At 38.1% G+C, this 24328-nt stretch overlaps 1 protein-coding gene across 2 annotated transcripts in view; it reads left to right on the plus strand.

The window, feature by feature from the left end:
- Positions 1–668: 668 nt before the first annotated feature.
- Positions 669–24328, plus strand: part of slitrk6 (SLIT and NTRK-like family, member 6) — a 77545-nt gene continuing 53885 nt past the window's right edge. Inside the window, exon 1 of one of the 2 annotated variants that reach the window (XM_077726642.1) lies at positions 669–744. The gene's annotated coding sequence lies outside the window, so the exon portion shown is untranslated. Of the gene's footprint in view, positions 745–15453; positions 15498–24328 lie in introns of those variants that run through there. The other variant, XM_077726634.1, reaches the window with a different exon arrangement.

Below are 24328 nucleotides of genomic sequence, written 5' to 3' on the forward strand. Positions count from 1 at the left end.
TGTTTTTCAAAGTTTTGATTTTGTTTGGTAAAAAACTGGCATATTGAACTAAGGAACCGTGGCTATATTCGGCAGCAATTTGATTGGACATGTCAAATGTTTCCATTTACATTCCCACTTGAACTAATGACCCTTTACCCAAATGGATATCAGTCTACAAGCTGGGCTACAGCTTCTATTTTGACATAAAATACAGCAGTTTTCAACAATACCAATAGTGGTCCTTTAGTCTAGTGAATTCTTTAAAGTTAACCATTATAATCATAATAAATGAGAAATACATGGCCACGCAAAAGCTGTCTCTTCTTTTTCAAAAGTAGCATCACAAGGAATGTAGATGCAGAGACAGAAAACACAAAGGAAGAATTCTTTGACAAGTAGGAAAATGATCAAGTATAATTTGGTCCCATTGCGGTGGCCACTGAGAACACTGTGCGAAGTTGGCATAAACTGTCAGGATGAACTAAGTAAGGAAATACAGAAAATATATATATATAGATATATATTTTAATGTGGCAGTAGAATGTGACAGATTCTCTTAATGCTTTACCCTGAGACAAAAGGACAAAGAAACAATGCTCTGATGTTAGATCCTGGCAAAAGATATCATGCCTGAATTATTATTACCATATTTTTTTTGTACCCTTGCAGGGCGCTCTATGGTGCTGAAACATGACCATTCAGGACCAGTTCTCCCAGTTTAAATTAAAAAAACATCGATCACCTTCAATGACATCCCACAAGGTAAGTCTTATGAATTTTTACATATATTTTCAATTGTTCCATCAGGCCGTAATTAATGTGCATCTCTTTTGTTGTTGTTACCTTAGCTTTGTATTAACATTGTATTCTATATGTATAAATTTACACATTTGTACTGATATGAAAATATTACATTAACTACCATAATGATTGACATTTTATATATCTATCAACCCGTTATCTATTTTTATTGCTCCAAAAAACAATTACAAACATGTGTCATCATTTGATTGGTCATCAGGAAAAGATTTTTTCACGCTGTTTAATCATCATCAACATCTGGGAACATTCATGATAATAATAAACATTGTCCGGAAATATGAAACCTCACTCCGGACAAGAATGCATTACTATTATAATATGCTGATCTACTTTAAATATAAATGCCATTTTAAGGTGCCTTAATTTAAATAATCTTGCAGAGATGCTTCATCCTTGAAAGAAAAATCACAGTACTGCTATATTATTTTTTCCTTTGGAGACAATAATGACCTCTCTAAAGTTAAAATGACATCTTTATTAAAAGAGTCAATTTGCCCCGCTCTGGGCCTTTCTGAGAAATGACGATTGGGATGATTGGGGGACTAAAAAACTTGCAGTGGGGAAGAGGACATGTAGCTGGAGGCGGTCAAAAACATTATATTCGTTGGTTAAGCACATTCCAAAATGATCCAACCTCAGGTGAATACAAGCGCATGAACAAATGTAAAGCCGTACTTTTTTTTTTCAACCCACACAGTGGTTGGTGATTGCAGTATGCTCAGCATGAAAAGTCCATTAATCAACTGTGAAAAGACAGCACATGCATAAAAAAGAAAGCACCTTCCTAGACCCATCATTAGTTGACAAAGAACAGAACACGAGCATAATAGAATAAATCAGTATGGTAGCTATATGAAGTAGGTGACATTTGATTATTGTGCTAGTGCGCATTTACTGATTATTGGGTGGCGAACTTTCATTTGGTGAACCTTGGCAGACTGTGACATTTCAAGTTACACTTGTCCAGAGAACTTTAACCATTTGACTGCCTCAGGCACATTTTGCCAACATTAAAAGAGCCTCCTGACAGGTCTAAATAAGCAAAAATGCATTGTATTGCTAAAAACTTTTTGCAGTTATTTGCCCTCAGAATAAGGTAGGGGACTTCCTGAAATGGTGGCCAGCCAATCGCATAGCACAAGGAGACAGACAACCAATCACTCCTAACTAGGGGCAATTTAGACTGTCCAATCAGCCTCCCTTGAATGTCTTTGAAACGTGGGAGGAAACCAGAGTATCCGGAGAAAACCCACTCAGCCCCGGGGAGAATATGCAAACCAACCTGGATTTGAACCCAGGACCCCACTGGGAGGCTGATTTGCTAACCAATCCCCCCACCCGGCTGCCTTGTCTTGATTTCATTTTCCATAATTGAATATTAATAGAAAAATTGTGCAGAAGGCCAATTTAGATACATAACACATTAAAACACATTCCAAAAATTCCAGCTGTTGTTTTTTATTATTATTATTTCTTTAATGATTTTATTCATTATTTCATCTTAAATGCCCCAACGTTTGAGTAGAGTAGGTTGTTTGTCTCATTATGCCCTGCGATTGGCTGTCTACCTATTCAGGTTTCTCCAAAATTATCTGGAATAGGCTCCACCACCCCTGCGACCCTTATGAAGATAAACATGAATGTTTGTCTTTGTTTCCTCCATGATTTATTATGACATTTATGTATAATTTTATGTGTTTTGAGGAATTTTGACAGCAATTTGAACCACCTTGTGTTAAAATTTGCAATACAAATACATTTGCATTGTCTTTCCTTGCTAAGGATGGTTTGATGTTTATCATTATCTTTCGTGAGCTTTTTAAGCATAAAAAAAAATACAACTTAAGGCTAAATCAGTGGTTGGATTTGTTAAAACTCCCTGAGAATAATGCCCACAGCGCAACACTGATTTGCTTGAAAATCCCTCCACACGAGATGACCACCGAGTAAAGGATATTATTCGCCCGAGCCTCTGCGTACAGCCCAAATCTGTCAAGAAAATCTGATAAAAGACCCTTTGTATTTTGCTCGTTTCTAGTCTTTTGGGGCTCCAAAATAAGCAATCCTTTGCATATCATTAATCATTCTGGGAATCTATTGTTTGTAATTATTCAGGTTTGCTCAAACGTCTACAAAACTATCTTTCACGACATTGAAGTGAAGCTTTAAGGCAACGCTAAATAATATCTGATGCTGGTTTCTGTTATATAAACTTCCAAATTTAGGACAAGATAAACACTGTGGATAGAAATGGTCTGATACACAGAGTAGAAATTAACTATTATCTTTTCGGCATGACAAAGGAAGAGAGAAAAAAGAAAACAGAAGAGCACTGAGATATTGGCCCAACATTGGTTCTTTCTTAGCCTCTCTCATGAGCAATCATGCCCGTCCCAATTGTCGGAAGAGGAGTTCAGCCTCAGTTCAACAAAAGATTAAAAATGGCACCCAAAACTTTCCCCTTGGATTGGTGTTCCCCGTTCTGAATTAACGCTATTTAAAAAGAAACTACCGCAGAAATAAAACAAGTTGAACTGAAAGACTGTGATTTGGAAGAAAAGGAAGGATATGTAGATAGAATGCAAGTATTACAACATAAAACAATAACTGTAGTCATACATTTTACCTTCTGGATGTCAACAATTGTACAGAAATGTTTTTAAACATCCAAATAATATTAAATTATACCTGTCGAGTATTTTTTTTTTTGGTCATTTCAAATTGTTTATGCAGTATAACAACTTTTGTACGGGATTTTTTTCAAATACGTTTTTTTGTAAAACTGATCTTGTTTTACCCATTTCGGCATTAATCCAGATGGCCTCGGTTAATCTTGAATTTAGTGAGATTTATGAGAGATAGTGAGATATTTTGCTGCTACCTTTGACCTATTTTGAGTGGATCAGCATTTAAACACACGTGACATAACATTCGTCATCCAATGACTACACTCGCCAGTGGTGTCATCATTTGGATTTCAACATATTTCTTCCATTATCAGAGGTTTGGATTTGCACATACTGTATTTTCTCCAATATTTGTCACAAAAATTGATGACTAAATCGAGGTTATGGCTTAGATGAGCACAAATTAGACTTGACATGCACGAAACTGCAGGGTAACAAAGTCGAAACGTCATAATGGAAGACAATGTGGCCGGAAATGAAAGTTGTGAGTCGTTGGGGTGTCTTGTAAGAGAGAAATTGTAAAATTCAAGGATTTTAAGGCAATTTCAAGGCAATTTTAAGAGTATGGCTTATACGTGGAGGCTGCTAATTTGCAAAAAAATACAGTATATACTTGGTGCATTCATTTTTTCCCATGAAGGTCATATATAATAGATGTGGTAAATTGCTTTGAGATTGCCAGATGCTCTGCTGTTGCTATAGTACATATTCTGCAGCCCTAAAATACTCAACTCTATGAATTGCTTCTCTGTTTATCAGCAGCAGTTCCACTTTTAGTTCAGTTTTGGATGGCCTGTCATTGAAAGCGCAGTTTGGCCTTCACTCCATTTATAAGGAATACAGGGGTTATAGCTGGATATAAAAAGCAGGAATGCATTCAGTAACCTTCCAAAAACAAGGGTGAGGTAAAATACCATTTTACTTTGTTCCCTTTAGTCACGTTTACAGCGTTTGTGAGATTCCATTGTCGACCGCAGTGACAGCAGTGGAATTACACTGGAAAATAGTCTAAAACCTGTAAAAAATAATATGAGATATTGTGGAAAAGACAATCCAGTACTGGTGATGAAGAGGGATTACAGTATATAAGCCTTGACTGGCTTCAATTTTTATGGGGGGAAATCAGGCTTAATATTGTTATAGTTATCTTTATGTGTGGCCTACGTTTTACATGAATTTATGCCTTAAACCTGAAAAGGAGCTTAGTTGTAAATTACTGTTTTTTGTTAGTGAAGCAGCTTAGCCGGGTGAGAGCTCAAGAGTAGAGCATGAATTATTTGGGGAAATCCCACTGGTCACGGGACTCGGGCAGGGTGGGAGTCAAATTTTTTATGAGTCCTGTGATTGGATGCTACGGTAAGAAGAATAAATTGGAGCGGAAATCGTAAATAATTGGTGATTATCACCTGTGTCAAACAACTTGGAGAACCGAAACTGAAGCAACTTGTTGGAAAGTCTGTTATTGGAATATTTGAAGCGAGTGAAAATTAAGGGTGTCACTATTTTATAAGTAGCGTATAAAAAATAAGATATGTGCCAAGTTAATTTTGTTATATAGTCCTCCCTTCTAGGAGACCATGAAATTACCAAACGATCCAAGAACGGGTCGAAAACAACAAAATCTTTAAATTGATTATTTTTCCATTCATTCATATTCTGTATTGCATATACTCACAAGGGTCGTAAGGGTGCTGGAGCCGATCTTTGCTAAATATGGTCAGCAGAGAGGGGACAACCTAAACTGGCCTCCGCTAGGAACAACCAAAACGTGAAATAACGCCACAAAACAATGCAAACCTCAATTTCAATGTCATTGCCTCAATGTCAATTTGATTTTAACTGCATAAATCGTGATGGTGTAGTGTTTCACTCGCCTGACTTCACTGAGGGCAGGTGTGGGATTGATTCCCTAATGACTAACTTAAAGGTGTAATTAAAAATAAAACGGGAGTACAATGGGAGTGGGATGGGTTTTACTTTCAAAAAATCTGCGTGCCAAATGTATCATGTAAATCCACTGCTTTGCTGAGTGGAAAAGCTGAAAGAGATGGACAGATTTACAGTGATCTGCTTGTTAGACATCTTCAGAATAGCACAAGTGTGCCCATTCAAACTACTAGGAAGTCTCTACCAGCTTTAGAATGTTCTGCTGATGACGCAGCTTATTTTCCATATCCGATATCCAGGACAGCAAGCAAGCCGTGGTCTTTTTGCTTTTTGAAGGATGGGGAAAGCTGTTTCAATGATAAGAACTGATCTGATCTGGTGTCACGGCTCTGATTAACTCTCCGTCTGTCATCTAGCCATTTGCGTAGACTCGACTTGCGGGCAATCAATATGTGTCATCAGGGTGGCGCCATCAGCCCTCCCAGTTTCATGCAAACCGAGGCGAGTGCAGTCAAGTGATGAATGGATCAAAAGCAATGTGGCAAGGAAGCCTGACTGACAAAAGGACATATTGTTAACCCTTACCAGGGCCATTTAGTAAATCTTAGCCTCGATCTGGCGGACACGGTGGTTGCCAGATTTGAATTAATAATGTTCTTTTGTAGTATTAGTTTTTATCCATTTTCATGAGTTCAAAAAAGATAATTCCAAAACACACCTTATTGTTTAATCACACACAATTACCAAATTGAAGTTTTGTGTTAGAGTGGTTATAAATAATCACTCTTTTAATCTTTTATATCAAAAATAATCGAATTTGAATTGAAATGTATTATCTTTTTTGAATTTATGATTACTCAATAATGCAAAAGAACATTATTAGTTCAAATCTGACAACCGAGGACACGGTGGTTGCCAAATCTGAACTAATGATGTTCTTTTGTATGATTATTTTTTATCCATTTTCATGATTAAACATTTTAAGTTAAAAAAAAGATAATAAAATACAATACAAATTAAAAAACACATCACGGCACTGCCAATGTTATTTTAGAAGCCCCCACCCACTACATGCAGATTATTTAACAAGTGAGCAAATAAAGGTCACAAACCGATATTTAAGGTCATTCCCAGAAGAGCGTGTTCACTTCCACAAAGACTTTTTGTGCCCAAAGTGAAACGAGATTGCTGATAAATCCCCCGGAGAAGAGAGTATTATTTTGTCGGACCGCCAGAATGACAGATACAGAACAAAGACGGGTCAGAAAACTAATTCATAAAGATATTACATTGCTATTTTCTTAGAATGAACTGTTGGGTGAGTTGAAGGAGTTTTAATGTTCTAGAGCGGTGGAACTTAATTACTTCTTTTTTTTTTACTTTTCAGGCATACGATAGGCAAAAGGTTTATATGTGGCCTGGATGTTATTTTCTTTCTGATTTGTGATTTGATTGAATAGAGTAAGATAAAAAAAAACTGTTCAGGTGCACTAGCCAAGGAATACACAGTGAAGAGTGACAAACTGTGGCGAGCCGTGAATTTCATACCGACGCCTTCAGCTATGTTTGAATCTATCCAACCCTCAAAAACTATTTTATGGCTATAAAACCTCAACTTCAACTACAGCTGCGACACAAAAAAAATCTATAATAACCTCATACAATTGCAATATTATTTAGGAATATAGGCATATTTTACTCACCAAAAAGTCGAGCCTTCCCTGTCGTATTTCTGGCATATGTTTTTATCCGATTTAGTGCTGAAAATGTTTGTTCCTGGTTGTGACAGGCTTGCTTGCTTCGGAGTTGTCCGACCTTTCTTAATGAAGTCCAGCTTTTTTTCTTTAAAATGGCTTTGACAGTAAATCTGCAAACAAATCCATTTCTTCTCCTCCAGCCATTGTGGGTTGACAAAACCAATATTAAACCAACACAACAATATGACGCTAGGAGTATTCACGCTTCCGAAAAAATTGCATTTTACTTTACTTTACTTTACTTTACATAGTATAAAGATCTTGTTTCCTTCTTTGCATCATTTTCTGATGTTGTAGAGAACATTCCTCGCTAAAATACACCAATATTAGCTTTCTATCTATTATGAATGTTTGTTCTTGAAAAATTAGAACTACTTGGAGTTTGGAACCCGAAAAAAAGTTCACAAAAATGTTCGTCCGCCTTCGTTTTTTGTTTACATTCGAAGACATGTTTTGCAGAGTTCGATTATCTCTTGTGGCAGCATCTAATGGACTCCAAACATTAATTGATTTCTTCCTACAGCGTGTTGAGAGCATGGCGCTAACTTAAAAAAGAAATATGGCCAATTGGAAGAAATTTTCTCTCTAGGCCTGTCATGAGACCGTTTGAACTTTTGCGAAAATGTGCTTGAGGCAGTCAAAGGGTTAAAATAACAATAGTAAAAGGGAGAACAGGATAAAAAGGCATCTGTAAACAACCATATATAGCCTAAAGAAAAAAACATAACAGGCTTTCCATGGTCAGGAGGAGAAAAAAAAAAACATAAGTCGCAAACCCTGCCAAACTATGGAAAGTACGATTATTAGTCGGGAAAATTTTACTTTTTAAACTTTTTTTTGTACTGTGGGCATCCATTCAAATGAGATGCACTTGACTATAGATAGTTTGAATAAAGACACGCCAAGGACAATGTATCCCTTTCATAATTCCACCCTCTGGGTGAAGTTGCTAAAGGTTAGGCCTGCAGATATCAAATTGCCATTGACAGCAATTTATTTAGGAGTGAATGCCAGAGGAAGATTTTTAATTATTGATTGAATTATAACTGCCTAAGGATCTTAGATTGAATGCAACGGGAAAAAGATACTAGCCTTAAGGGATTAAAACAACGATACCCTCCCTTTTTGGGGGGGATGGAAAACTTGACAAAAGTTAGATTAACGCTGGGTCACTCGAAAGTAGTAATCGGTTTTAAGACGCATTGCATCTGTTCTTAACCATCCGTCAATGTGTCAAGTTTTAAATGAGCTACTGTAATCCTTGGCTAAATCTGCTGACCAGGGCCAAAAACTCATTGATAACTTGTTGGAAATGGCCAATGGAAGTAGAAAATCTCCATCTCAACTTGTTTCTATACCTTTTAAAAGTAATATATCTGTTAGACTAGAAGTTAAGGTAACTTGTCTAATCTAACTAACCAGAAACACTCAGGCAAAGTGTGGTCATTTTGGAAAAACCTCAGAGTCATGAGGAATTCTGAGCTCTCAAACTGGCAAGTCCCATTCATTCACGTCACATGACCAAGGAAAGATCAATTTCAAAATGGAGCCAAAATGGCTGGCCTAAGCTTTAGACTTCACTCAGTCAAAATGGCTCCACTCAGCATTAATGACAGGACATAACATTATTGAGATCATCAGTTAACCACAATAACTCCAACAATATCAATATCCAATTCGGGATTCAAAGTATTGCAATGTATAGCTATATCAATATATTGTTAGACCCCTGCATAAGAACAAAGCGATATTAAATATTGCTACATTTTAATATTTGTCTTCTTTTTAAGAAAAAATGGCAGTAACATTGTGCACAAATTTGTACTTGGCACACCCTAATCTGTCCTGTCTTCCCTCTTCCTGTCCGCTTCGTCTTTAGTTGTGTCCATTCTGCATAAAAACATAAAAAAATGAAATAGTAAGTGGAGTCCAATTCTGCAAATAGAAATGTATCTGCACGATAGTTTTAATGTTATTCTTTGACAAAATTTGTGCCATGGGGTGGTTAGCGCATCGGCCTCGCAGTTCCGAGATCGAGGGTTCAATCCCAGCTCAGTGCCGGCTTTCCTATGTGGAGTTTGAATGTTGTCCCACGGGTTTAAGTGGGTTTTCTCCAGGTCGGCTGGCGTCCTCCCACATCCTATCATAGTCTCCAGCAGCTGATGAAACTCTTGTGAAGATAAGCAGTACAAAAAAAATGAATGAAACACAAGATTAGTGAGCAAAACAAATCTATGATCATGTGATTTTAAAACAGGAATGTGTACTTCCATACATAACAATCCATGTTCATTGACTTAAAAAGAAAAGAAGGCTAAACTGACAAAAAAAATGCTTTTTTTTTCTCTCCAAAAATACTTGCTATCAGTAGACGACAGAGGGACCTGGCTTTGATCAAAACAAACGCCTTATGATCTTCATTTTTCTTCAAAAAGCTTTGAGCCGAGTTGTTTGCCGTGCATATTGCGGCTTTGCTCTCTGTCAAGCATAAGGAGACAAAGCCCAATATCTCCTGGCACATATTCACCATCTTGACTCTGAGTCCCCCCATAAGGCTTTTCTGCTTAGCACAGTTACCAGATACACCTCCTCCTTCCCAGCCTCTGACGGAAAGAGTGAACAATAACATCCTGTGAAATAGTCACTCCCCTCTTTGACTTTAATAGCACCAAAGCTCACGACATTGTTGCCTGAAAGCAGATTACAGGTAGCAGCCGTGTTAATAAATGGCTTGGGCAACTGGCCTGCCACTTGATGATAGCATACCTTACTCCCTGCTTACCATCAGCTAATCAGAGTTGCTGTATTCATTTAAGAGGCGCTCATTAACCTAGTGTTTGTTATTTTTGTTCCGTCTTCTATTGTACAGTAAAATCCACGTATTCACCCCTCTACATGTTATCCACAATGTGACTGCCATTTTGTTAAAAACTTGTTTGGGACATGTTTGTTTGGAAATATGTAATGAAACGGAATTCGGGCAAAAACCATGCTAATGCTTCAGATAGATTACCATATTTTCCAGGGTATAAATTGCACTTTAATACATATTTTGGGTGTGCCTTATATGTATTTCTTTATCTCTGCTCACTGATACCACTCAAGGTCTTTTTTTTAAGTAATAATATGAATTTACACTGATTTGTTTTCTCCCTCGCATACACAGATCTGGAGAGAATTTGCAAATTCAACACCTTTCAGTGAAAACCTTAGACTGCTTGTATTCATTTTTTACAGTGCGATAGGTGTGGTTTGTCTGATCACATGCTCCGCAGTGTTTTGCAAAGGAAAACTCAACATTTTCCCACTTTAATTCCAAATGTGAATCGTGTAAAACAAAGCTGTATGAACAAGTAACATAAGTTACATAGCCGTTTGTTTTTCATTTTTATATTCTTAAGACTTGCGGTTATTTTCTTTGGTTTCCCATAAAATAAATAATTAATCTCCAATTTATACTCCAGTGCGATTAACGTATTTTTTCCTCTTCATTGTGCATTATTTGTCTGGTGCGACCTATAGTGCAAAAAAAATTCTACTCTTGAACATATTAATATTATATTTGGCACACTAGAGCATGTGAAATAATCAGGAAGAAGAAAATACTTTCGAAAAATATTTTGAGTCGTGGCAACCTGGCAGCCAAATGGGGTGTCCAGCTTGGTGCCCAGACTTAGCTGCATAGGCTCCAGCACCCCCGCAATCCTTGTTAGGATAAGCCGTCAGAAAAAGAATGAATGAATGAATTTGGGTGTTTTTATAATGTCAATCCAGGAAAAAAGCTCCTCCTCGAAACCCGGTGCAAATGACCTTCGAGAGGTGTTGCTATGACAACCCTACAAAAGTTATAACAATGTAATTCAAAGAACGAGAAGTGGTGTATATTGAATACAATCATGAGAAAAATGGAGCAGAAAAACATTACAATTTACATCTTTTGCCATACAGGTTTATTTGCGAAGTCAAATTAAATTAGATAAATTGTATCAGATTGCCCACTTTGAAATATCTAACTCAATCTATCCACCCAACTGTCTATGGTTTAAAAAAAATAGTGAAATTGGGTCCATTTCTCCCTAGTGCTATTTTTATTATTTTTCTATTTCATTTATTTTATTTTTTTAATTCCACTTCCAAGAAAATGTATCTCATTCCCGGGCCATTTGTTTTTTGTCAAAATCTAATTCCGTCCATCTCCCAGCCCATTTTTCAGTCAATTCCAAACAGTTCTTCCTTGAAATTCATTCATTCATTTTCTCAAATCGAATCAGTCCCCAGCCATAGCTCATAGCTAATGCTAATTTAGCGTACAATTACCCTAGCCTAGCATACATGCTTTAATACCTGTCAACCTCGGCCAATTGCTCCCCTTATTAATGATTGCAATTCCCCTAATTAAGCAATAAAAATATTAATAATTATACGGCATCCACATTTTTAAATGTTCCATCCTCTGCAAAAACCTTTGCAGGCACCAGAAGAAAATGCAAAGTCCGAACAGAAAGGTCAGTTTGAACCCTCGGTCACAGAACCGTATGACAGCCGTGTTAAACACTCTTTAAAATACAGATTTGTTTCCAAACCTGCGGGCAGTTGAAACTGGACACCATGTGCTATCAAAGTCTGTTTTGCAAACAGAGTTATAGCATTGTCTAGCGGCCCACTACCAAAAGATGGAGAGCAGACAAAATAGCATCAAAGTTATGAGTCCATAACGTTAACGTACCATTATGTTGCTTTTGCCCCTGTTCACAAAGACCAGTTTTGTTTTGCCTCTCCATTAAACCTCTCGCTTACTTGCCAGTATATTCACATCCCATTTTTAAACACACACGAACACACACACACACACACACACACACGTAGGTCAACCATACGGCAACCTTTGTGGAAAATAGGATGAAATTACAGTTCTCACGCAGCCCTTGGCCCTTTGCCTGGTGGAAACGATTGTCCCTGACATTGTGCATCAGTGCACATTTGTGAGCATCTATACCCATGAGATTGTCTGTGACAAAGAGTCCGGGGGAAGTGGGTGAGCCTCACCTGTGTTGAATAACAAGTTAGTGCTGTTTGCTTTTATTTCTTTATTTTTCCGGCGAGGGGATAAAGGAAGACATGGCAACTAATCTGAGATGGGAGCTGTCATTGTAGCCGCTGCACTTTGCTGATGATGCAGCCTCCTGTCTGACAGCAGATGAGATGAGTAAAGCAAGGGCTCATTCTCCATGGAATTCAATGCTCAGTGTTTTGCACTGAGAGGAACTTTTGGAAAGGGTCACTTTCCTCAGAGAACATAGACTCCTATCTCACCTTAGCAAATGAAGTTGCTCCCGAAATGATTTCGGGAGCGTTTGCTTTTAAGGTGAGAAGAGTCGTATTTTTCAACTAGTTCGTTCCCAGGGCCCGATTTTACCCCCACACCAGGGGTTTTCTTTTTGAGATTGGGATGACTGTTGATTACCACTGTCCTCTGTGCAAGGGGGATGAAACTTCAGTTTAATGAATGCACACCAACTTTGCATGAAAAGCGTGATGTTATTATCATTACCATATTTTTCCGCATATACGCCGTATTTGTCGCTAAAAAATGATGACTAGATCGAGGGTACGGCTTATATGCGCACAAATTAGATTTGAACGAAACTGCGAGGTGACAGACTAAACGCCATATTGTGGCTTGTGCGATGATTTTTTAAAAGATTTTCCCTTCAAAGTAACGCATTTGTACTCACAATTAAAACCATGAATACGGAGGCCAAAATTGTGAATCGGGCGTCTTATACAAGGGAAATTGTAAAATTCAATGATTTTTAAGGCAATTTTTAGTTGCAGCTTATATGCGGTGGTGGTTATGCAAGAAAATACTGTAAGTTTCACATTTAAAATAATTTTACTCATTCATTTTCTGAACCGCTTGATCCTCACAAGGGTCGCATTGGATGCTGGATCCAATCCAAAATAACTACTGGCACCAGGAGGGATTCGGTGGCCAGCCAATCGTATGGCACGAAGAGAAAAACTATAATAGCTCACACTCCTACCTAGGGGCAATTTAGAATGTGGGAGGAAACTGGAGTATCCGGAGAAAACCCACACATGCAAACCCCACACAGGTGGACAGACCTGGATTCGAACCCAGGACACCAGAACTATGAGGCAGACATGCTAAACACTCAATTTGCTAGGTTAAAGTCCTTACATTACTTGTTTTTATGTTACGAAAAGTTCTTCGGGATAGATGGATGAAAGATCGGTCTAGATGTAGAACGGTGTTTGGCGATGGACGCAAGGTGAGCGGTGTGTTAAAACAATCCGTTTGCAGTGTGTTGTTGAGTCCGGAGTGAATTATCCATATTTTTGCCATGTTAATACGCGTAACCACGTTTCATTTTGCCGATTTATATCATCACACTCCTCTGTGAGGATGCTCAGCAGGTCGTCATTAAAAAAAGTGCACTAGAGGAGGCTGTCCTTTGAATGACTGCATTGAATTAGTCAGATGTCAGCTCTGCATGATGCCGCATCCTTTTATCTGCCAGTCTGCCTGCTAGCACAAGTGATGAGAAGAAAAACAAATGAAGAGCCATCATGCTACTCCGATAATATCTGCTAAGAGCCTAATGAATGCTGGTGTCAAAATCTAAATTTAGCTAGATAGATAAATAATGCAAAGACTAAAACAACACGACGGCTCTCTTTCTGCACTTTTAGAGTTACTAGAATTCAACCAAAGACAAGAAACTGTTGCCAAGTATAAATTAATACATTTTTACCTTCAACACTAATCTGAAAAAAATGCAATGCTCCGCCCAGTATTGGTATAGACTTTACACGGGAGAGTTGCGACCAGAAAGACAGTGGCCATGATTTTCTTATGAGCAGCCTCTGCTATCTGCTCGTAAATCAAATTTTTTCTCGTATCTCAAGATAAATATTTGCCAGAAATTTTACTCTCATCTCAAATTGCTTGTATGTCAGGGCACTCGTATGTCACGGTACTAATGTATTAAACGTCTAGTGCTTTTTTTAGTCTCTTTATCTCTATTATATTGATAATACACTAATGCACAGTACAGTCTTTATCCCTGGTGAATAGTAAAAATTCCACACGACAGTGTTGTTTTTTTCTCCTTTTCATTGTGCATTTTTTGCTTTAAAAGTGCAACTTTTTGTAGGGCACATTGATTTCGAATACGTAAATCAAGTGTTAGCTTTTATAGATAAAGAAGTAGAAAGGAATCCGCTGCTCAGCGTGTAATGTTTTCCTTGATTTATTCCCTCACTGAGCAGTGGATCTGGTTCTGTCAGCCATCAAGGCCAGCATTGCTGCAAGGCAACACGGGTGTGATGTGTGGCAGAAACAGAAACACAAACACCAGTCACCTCCATCTTCGCATTCATGAACCCTATGGGCTCTACCTGTATTTTTTTGACTTGGAGGTAATCACCTGCACCCTACGTTAAACCTGAGAATGACGTCTTAAATCAAAATGTCAAGATCAATGCAGTGGTTTCACGATTTTTTGAACACAAAATACATACAAAATCTTTATTGTGTATTATTGTGACCTGCATTTTGGGGGATTTGATAACTTGTTTTTGTATGTTTGACCAGTAGTTTGCGTATTTTGCTGGTTATTATACCTCCTCCCACCATTTAATATTCCCGGGTATATTAAACGGCAGGGCTATATTAAACGACAGGAGTATATTAAATGGCAGGGGTATAATAAACAGTAGGGGTATATTAAACGGCACACAAACGGCAAGGTAAAATCCACTACGCGCTCTTTATGCAGTGACGGGGTGCATCAACGTTTTGCAGACTAAAACTACTTACTGCTCAGGTTAAAACTACCTCCTGCTGAATACAGTCTGACTTGGAATTTTAATAAACTTAAGTATCTATAATTACGCCCCCATGAACACCATACAAATCTTGCCAAAAAAGCTGAGTTGCCGTTTAATATACCTGGGTAAATTAAACGGCAGGGGTATATTAAATGGTGCACAAACAGGAGGCTCAAAAAAAGCAAAATTCATTTAATATACCTGGGTATATTAAATGGCAAAATACCATAATACCTTTTTTTCTTTAAAGGGGTTTGTAAGTAGAGGTGTCACTGCTTTCAGGTTACAAAACTGTACTTTGTGTTTCTTTTGGAGTTTTGTGTTGATTTATTCTTGTTTTTTTCCCCCCCCCAGTGTAACTCGTGTCTCAGCCATCTGCACCCTCATGTGTCAACCACCTGTTTCCTATATCTCTTTATCTATGGGTGCATGTATTTAACTTCTTGTTGCTTGTTTATTTCTTCTAGTGTCTTCGTCAGTGTTAGGTGTGCATCCAAGTCCTGCCCTGGTATGTTTGCTTCTCTATTTTTCGCTTTACCTTTGTCATTTTGCATTCCTTGCCTTTGTTTGCGATTTGGACCTGTTGCAAAGTTGTAGGGGGCAAAAAAAGATGTTTATTGGTTTTGTCTGCAAGCCTGTGACAGCACTACCTTGAGCATTGTCCTGGATTTGTCCCCATTTTCCTCCTTGGCACTTGTAATTACCTCTGAAGGCAATAGACACACCGGTAGGGTAACTTCACAGAGTGTGTACGTGTGTATTTGTGTGCCTGACCATTTGGAGCTGGGCCTTTTGTGTGCTTTGTGCAAATTTCTGCACGTTTCATTGTCCTCTGGGTCCCAAGCACTGTATAAATAATCATCACATTGATTACCCAGGAGTAAAACTGCTGGTATTAAAGTTATTATGAAGGGTTCCAACCCTTTTTTTGCTGCAGTGTGCTTACCGTAGAACATTTGGAGCTCCTGTTTAACTTTTAATTAAAAGGATCCATATTCTGGGTCGCTAACATAATGTTTGGCAGAGCAGGTTAAATAGAATGGATTGGATATACCTGTAGGTTCATTGGAAAGTAGCAATGAGAAGGAAGATCAGACGTAAAAAAAAGGAGTTTATTTTTGAGGTTATATGGAGCGGGGGCAGAGATTTTTATTTATATACTGAAACATTATTTTTGCTTTGCAGATCATCTTGTAATCATTTTATACTTTCCTCTCACTCCAAGTCATTTTACGTACTAAAATCAGGCCTCCTAGAGCAAGGTTTACTGTCCTTACCCACAAAATGACAGTTTTACAATTTGAATCTGAGTATAATCTATCATTCAAGTTAATTCACATGCTTTAAGTTTAAGTAAAATAAAAGAAAAGCTTATCTTCTTTATAAATGCAAAGCTTAAGTTTCAAACTTTCATTATTATGACTCTTCATCGCCACGGTATTGGTATCGCCAATCAGAACTTTTTCACAAATTTCACCTTTCCAGGGCTTTAATTATTCATAAAAATCTGCCATTAGATAGGAAGCTCCCTCCCTGCCACCCAGAAATTGTGATGGTCTACAATCTTGGAAAAAATAACTCTTTCAATGCCAATGACAGTTCCGACCTCAAATCCATTTCAATTGTAAAGACTGGCATCATGTTTTACTCCCATTGACGGCGACAGACGCCCCTTTAAACTTGACTGGGAGATTGAATGTATATATCTATTGCTGTCAATGTCAGCCAATGATTTACTACTTGAAAATAGATAAACACATTTTAAAAACACGATTTTTTTTACCCATTTTGACTCTAAAAATGACGTGATCAAGCCTCATTTATTACTACACTGAAGTATAGTCATTCTTATCAACCATCCACATTCTCTGAAGATCCTGCAAGGAAGATTCATAATTGCGCAAAATTAATTAAAGTAACGTCTTAAAATTAGATTCATTAAATGTGAATTAATGGGTATTTTATTCAAATGTATCGGACGTCCTAGACCATCAATGGCCCTGAAAGATGGGCATCCACTCACAGTTGAAGTGAATTGGACATCTAACATTACCCATAGCAGGCAATTTTGCATCACTTCCAATAAATTTTGGATGATTTATTGATTTTTGGGAACTTTTTTTGTTTTGGGGCATTTCTAGATCACCTCCAGTAGGTTTGCAGGCATTTGAAGGTTCCTGATTAACTCATTGACTGCTATTGAAAGCGCCATTTTGATGGCAGAGGGCAAATGTATGAATATAACTGCAGATCGGAATTTGAGTAAAGTGCAATTGTCCATGCACCTGATCGGAAAACTCAGTCCTCTGGCACCCCCTCGAAAAATTGAAGGCTCTTAATTGTTTTCCTTGCAGTATGATTTAGCTACTATGTGCCAGTCAGGCAGAACAACCCCGCGGGCCATATCGGACCCACATTTGGGGCCACTTTTGGGCCGGGGGCCGTCAATTAGACACCTCTGGCATAGAGTTGTGAGAGCAGCAATGAAGGGAGGGTGTTGTTTTAAGCAGCCTGACTAAGCAAGACGCGACTGTTACGAAACAGCAATAGGCTGCATGCCGGCTGGCTTCTCAGATTGATTTAGGAATGTGAGATGACAGCTGAAGACGAGTGAAAACAAACTTTCTGGTTTTGCTGCCAACCGTCGTCAGAGCCTTGCAGGCACATTATTCACTTCATGGTGATGCAAGTGAAAGCGGTGATTCTGACCATTGATGGACTGCGTTTCATTAAGCTGAAAATAAAGTACAACAAGGGGTGATTTGCATCGCCGGGATGTCGTGGTATAAACACGTCTGCACTTTTTCTGGATGAGTTCCAGGTTTTGACCATGCGTGCATGTTTTGCTTTATTTCAATTTGGGTTCCGTCCCTGATGCAAATGATGATTTAGTCCTAAATAAATAATCAAGAGGAATAAATGTAAGATATTTACCATTCAGTGAGCACCCGAGATGTTATGTTAATATGCCTTCATGTCCGCCGTTCTTTCAAGTCACTTGCGCTGCGTTATCCGGATTCTGCCTCCGGTTTAAACTTGTATAGCAAAATCTTGGCAGAATCACGTTCTTACCGGGACTTACCGTATTTTCTCCCATATTATTTGTGACCTAAAAAATCATGACTGAATTGAGGGTATGGCTTATATGCGCACAAATTAGACTTGACATGCACAAAACTGCAAGGTGACAAAGACGAAAAACCATAGCGTCATGACGAAAGACAGAGGTCGATACGATGGATTGTTAAAAAATAGAGAAAAGATAAACAGAAATTGGAAAACAACATTTATATTGACGCATATGAATGGAGTTCAAGAAAGAAAAAAAACATATTCTGCATGAAAAATTAACTTGTGCCTACCATTGCTCACTCAGGATCACGATTAGCCTTGATACATGTGTTCGTAGTGTTTACCATAGCTGCCTGAACACAGCTGGGTTAGGCTCCAGCAACCCCTGCAACCCTTTCAAGGATGGACGATATAGAAGATGAATGAAAAGGTTAATTGAATGACATTGACCCAAATAATGTGTAATCCAGTAGACAATCCTATCGATTAATATAGTATCTTAAAAATACAATGTGCGATGATTTTTCTTAACTAACACATTTGTAGCCCCTTAACCATAAATATGGAGGTAAAAATTGTGAATCAGGGGCGTCATATACGAAAGAAATCGTAAAGTACAATGGTTTTAAGGCAATAAGGGTAAGGCTTATACGCGGATGCGGTCATAACAAGAGAAAATACAGTAACTACTCATCTGACCCACTTTCAATATCGTATTCCGACTCATCGCACGATAATGTCAACGAGGACCCACTACCATTGAGTCATACACCCTCTGCTGTTTTTTTTTTGGATTGTTAAGTTTTGATTCTATCATTGAATTAATGTAAACATAATAATAGTAGGATTTTAAACAAAATGTGGGAAAAAAACAGTGACGACGTCGTGATGTTTGGCCTAAACAAAGAGCACTACTATGTAAACACCACGTTTCTCGCACACCTTGGCACGGTCTGCTAAGCAAATGTCAAGTGGCTGCCTCCAGCCTTCACTCAGATTCTCTCTCACTCTCTTGCCCGCTCTCTGTAGACCGTCCTTCAACCACCCACCCATCTTGGCACTCTCATTGGCAGACTGATGCACTGGCTGATTGTGTGGGAAGTTCCTCTGTCACCATTAGCTGAGGTGCAGGCAACTGTCAGAGGGCGTTTAGGGAGTTTTTTGCCACTCCACTTTGCCTTGCCAGTCCCGGGGGGGAAAAAAAGCAATGGGTCAAAGGGGTACTCGTCGTATTAAGCCATTGTGGTTAAGGATGAAAGTTGTGAATTTATACACCGCAGTTATTGTGAATGATGTACTATAGAGCTCAAGAAAAATGAGTATTTTCACCCATGGGTATCGTTTAACAATCAGTATTTTCAAAGGCATACCAGAATACAGTGGTGCTTTCAAATGTACGTGAACTTGTGACCCGAGTGTTGTTGGGTGGCAGTGTCAGACAGAATTAATCTTCAACACAGAAGCTTTGAGCTGTTTGTTGCCAAACTCAAATGATGGTCAAATATGAAATTTTAAAATACATGCACAGTAAAATAAAATCAACATGTATTTAAAACAGCCAATTTTTGCTAATATATGAACATATGTAGCTATCTATTGGAGCTTTATATATAAATAAGATATTTGAAATAAAATATAACAATATAACAGGTCTATCCTACACACATACACATCCTACATACATATTCTTTATCCTCTGTGAAGAATGAATATAGGAATCTCTCAAAGGAGGAGCCCTCCACCCAAAATGATTCTAATTTAGATTTTTGTTTGTTTGTTTAGTGGCTTAAACAGATTACAAATTGCATTCTGATTTATTTCAATTAATTGTTTAAATTTGAGATACAATTATTTGGTGTTCCAATTCAACCCATATATAAAAAAAAATGCCAGTGTGCTATTTATTTTAATTCAAGTAATTTCCCACAGGTAGAACTCATAAAATCCCATTTTCTTCATGTTTTGCTTTCGCTGAAAAATCTATAAAGGTTTTGTCAAACACTGCCTATACATCTGAACATTTTATTTTGTCTGAAAAAGATCCGAAACTGACAAATTAATTCTACAGAGTTGATGTCTATTCATAATTTACAATAGGAAGTATCTCAAGGCACTTTCCATGTTGAGCGGGTCATAAATGATTGCAGATATGTGATATTATTGTCAAAATAAAGAAAAAACTTAACCAATAATGTAGTGATAGTATACCTTGATTATTAAAACAGATAATAAAAAGTTGATAATACAGAGCAAAAGTAGAATTTGTTTAATACTAGGTGAGAAACACATTATTTTTGTTCTCTGCCAATTAGAGTCCATTATTAGTGTTCATTTGATCCAAAATGAAGGCCATCAAAGTACACATTTTATTTCATTTGAAAGCCAACTATAAATATGATTTTTGTTTTTAACCAACCAGATTTTTCACAATGGATGCCGATGCAAGAAAATGGACTCTCACATGCACTTAATGGGTGGAATTTTAATCCGCACATGCCCAATGCACTCAAAATACACAGGCACACATGGTGATAAATCGAAAGCCAGGAAAATGACCGACCTCATTTTAATCTACAGTGCAGCTAATTGACCTGTTGAACATCACGACACACACATACCCCGTATGTCATAACAACTCTTTCCAAGAACAGAAAATGTAACATACCCAAGCCCTAGTGTGAACTCTGCTCTGCCTTGACTGCTTGTGTTTTGAAATAGAGTGATAGAAGACTCCCACCATGGGGTGTGTTGAAATGAATCAAATTGATGCCGGAAAAAGAACTGTGCCTGATTTCTAGCAGGCGACATTACAGGCAATAAGTCAGCGGCCAATGCGGGGAGCCATTGCTCTTGGAACCCCAAAGTAGTCAATCATTTGGAAGGCGGTTCTTCAACAGGCCACAATAAACCTTATGGGATCAGCAAAGATTCTAACGATCTGCAAAGGTTACCTGCTCACATTGCGGCTGTAGCTTACTGATTTATCCACCCACGACAATTTTATTGGCTTTTACTAGCTTCTAATTTTGCGCATCGCATTGGTACCATAATGTCAGCATTTAATCCACACAGTAAAATCAAGGAATGAGTAAATCTCACTGGGGCACCCTTTCGCCAAGAGATTGGGATCCAGCTGCATGGACAGGAAGCGAAAGGGTCCGTGCACCATGCTGTCGGGCATGAATGCAAATAAGAGTGCTGCTGAAGCAGCACTAAGATAGCCTCTTCAGACGCAGGGGAGAGAGAGACGCAGGATATGTCAAATTCTGATCTGACAGCAAGTTTGCCGGAACATCAGATCGTGTTGTGCTCTGATGGGAAATTGTGCTATATAAGTACAATCCTCAGTCCCTGCAAACCTTATCATAATGAAAGATTATTTGCATTAACGTGAGAGGGGAGGGCGAGTGTAAGAGGCAGCACAAATACCCTGCAATTTCAAGACAATCACACTTGTGGGTTGGGTGGGAATATTTTTTCCGCTACCCAATTAGATTATAATTCAATTTGCAGCACTGGATTTCATTACTCAGTATCGATAAAAAGGTGAATACAGGAGCAGGAATTATTTTGGGAAATCTCACAGCTTGGGAGTCAAAATTCGATTACAGTGATACCTCTACTTACAAATGTCTCTACTTGTGAAATATTCAGCTTACAAAAAAAACCCGCAATTTGACTATTTCATTTATTTTCTATCACTATTGGTTTTGTATTATTATCATTATTTATGATATGATTGATCATTGGGGTGCCTAGGTGGGCATACATACACATTTAGTGAACGTTGTTTATACCACAGGAACGGCGGGAATCTTTTACGGCACAACTATTTCCAGTTACACAGTCCTGACAGCTTCTGGTAAATTGGTCGATTGACCCTGGTTCAATCCAACCGTTACACTTAGGATAGGAATCGATACGTTGCTGAAATGTAATGCACAGTATGGCAACATGGGTCGAGCATTTTTACTCGCTAAACAAACCATACATCTTTGACGGCAGTAAAGGGGCTACTAATCTTTCCTAATAAAGGCTCTCGCTGCACCTCATTCTTCTTGTGTTTTATTCTATGAGACACTGTGTGTGTGTGTGTGTGTGTGTGTGTGTGTGTGTGTGTGTGTGTGTGTGTGTGTGTGTTTGTGTGTGTTTTAAAGCATTTTTATTTAACACTTTACCTGGTGTTCTGCTTTTGAGTCGCTTTGATTATCACGTACCCTTCAGGTGTACTTATTTATTTATTATTTATTGTCATTATTTTTTGTCTTTGTTTATTGTTATTTTTGTACTTCGTTGTGAAGCTTTAAATCTAATTTTACTATAATGACAATAAAAGCATTCAATTCAATACAATTTCATGGTGCACAATTGTAGCCAGGATGTGAACCCATGACCCTTTGGTCCCAGGACAACTCAAGCTACCAATTGCCTCATGGCCATGATATTAAAATAATAATCAGATTATAGATTGTTCATCTAAAACAAATTTAGTTAAATGACTTATTGCAATTGCTGTCTGATGGTACAGTTGTTCTTCCGACTGACTTTTGGTGCGGGCAGCCTGGGTTCGATTCCTTATACGTCTCTCAATGTGCCCTGCGACTGACCGGCGACTATTTTAGGGTGTACTCTGCCTTCCGCCCGAAAAACAGTTGGGCTTGGCTCCAGCAATCTCCGCAACCTTTTCGAGAATGGGCGGTGTGGAAGATAAATGAATACGATTCTTTCATTCATTCATTTGCTGAGCTGCCGGTCATCACGAGGGTCGTAGGGGTGCCAACAACATCCCCTGAATTGGTTGCCAAACTAACACTCCATGCTAAAGGCTATATTATAGGGAGGAAGGAAGAAAGGGAAGTAGAGAGAGGGGGTGTATTTAAAAACTAAGGCTCAGCATGTCAAGGAGATTAATGTGCAGCTATTGTCTCCAGCTCTCATCAGAACACTTTTATCTGCAGAAAATGACAGCGCTTGCACTTTCCATTATGTATGTTAGCCAGCGAGTTGCATTCAACACCCCTCTCAACTTTAAAGCACATGCACGCGCACCCGTGCCCAAATGAAAACAAAAAACAGCCGAACATCTTGGGGATGTATACGGTTTGAGTCTGAGTTTCAAAGGGCATTAGTGATGCTCCATTTGAATGCCGTAGTTTGTGTGTGAAATACCTCATGACTTCCGCCACTTCTGAATCAACGACGGCCCAATAATTAATGCTTGATGTCCTGCGCGAAACTGATAGGAGAGCGAGGCTTTCTAAGGAGAGTGCATTGATTGTTCACTGTGTTTGTGTAAAACAGAAGGAGAGGTTGTTTGTTTTGCTGTGATTCCCTCATGCTGAGAAGGATTGTCATTGGTATTACAGGAATACAGATGTTGGTTTATGAATGCATGTCCCACATGCACCACTCTCCACGACTCTAGGGGGCATTGTTGAGTTTAAACGCTGTGCAAACGACACCAAGCACTTCAAAATGGAACAAATCCGAAGTGGCGAGGGAAATGGGACTAAACTAACCAAGATTATAGTTTTCCATTATAGTTTAGCCTGTATATTTTTTTGTCTAATTCAGCGATGTTTAATTGTTAAATAGGATGGATTTGCTAGTTTTGATCAGTTTTCTTTTTTAGTTTTTGTATAGTGTGTTGTGTCACATAGTGTTTTGTGCGCTATTAACTTGTATTGATGGTTATAATTATGTTTTCGGGATTCTATTTCCAACTTTCAATTTGGCATTCCATCTTAAAACCAATAAGAATGCCATAAAACTTTTCGTTGAGGCATACGCTCTCTGCTGCTACTCTTCCATCGTCATTGTTCATTTAAAAATAACAAATTTACTACTTATGAATCTCCGAATCTTGAATATTCTTTGAAAACACTATCGTTTAATTGGAATGTAAAAAAATCGTCTTATGGGGACTTTGAAAACAAGTGTTTTTTGCCATTTAGTTTGTTTTAGCTAATAATACCAACCTTGAACTTAAAGACAGATGGAACATTTCCCCAATGTTAAAATTATTTTTTTCTAACCCATGTGGAACAGATGGGAACAAGTAAAAATTGTCCTAAATAGAAGGGAAATATCTGTGAGGCTGTGTAAAATGAAAGTATATGTAAAAAATGAGGACAATTGCTACTCACAATACAAAAAAAAACTGAAAACCGTTTGATTTGTATAACTCAAGACAGCTCGTGCCTGCTTGCTCTTTCAAAATATGAAGTAGGAAACGCAGAGTTCAAATTAAGTATGAATACATCTGGA

This window comes from Stigmatopora nigra, chromosome 1 (assembly GCF_051989575.1).
Source record: "Stigmatopora nigra isolate UIUO_SnigA chromosome 1, RoL_Snig_1.1, whole genome shotgun sequence".
NCBI lineage: Eukaryota > Metazoa > Chordata > Actinopteri > Syngnathiformes > Syngnathidae > Stigmatopora > Stigmatopora nigra.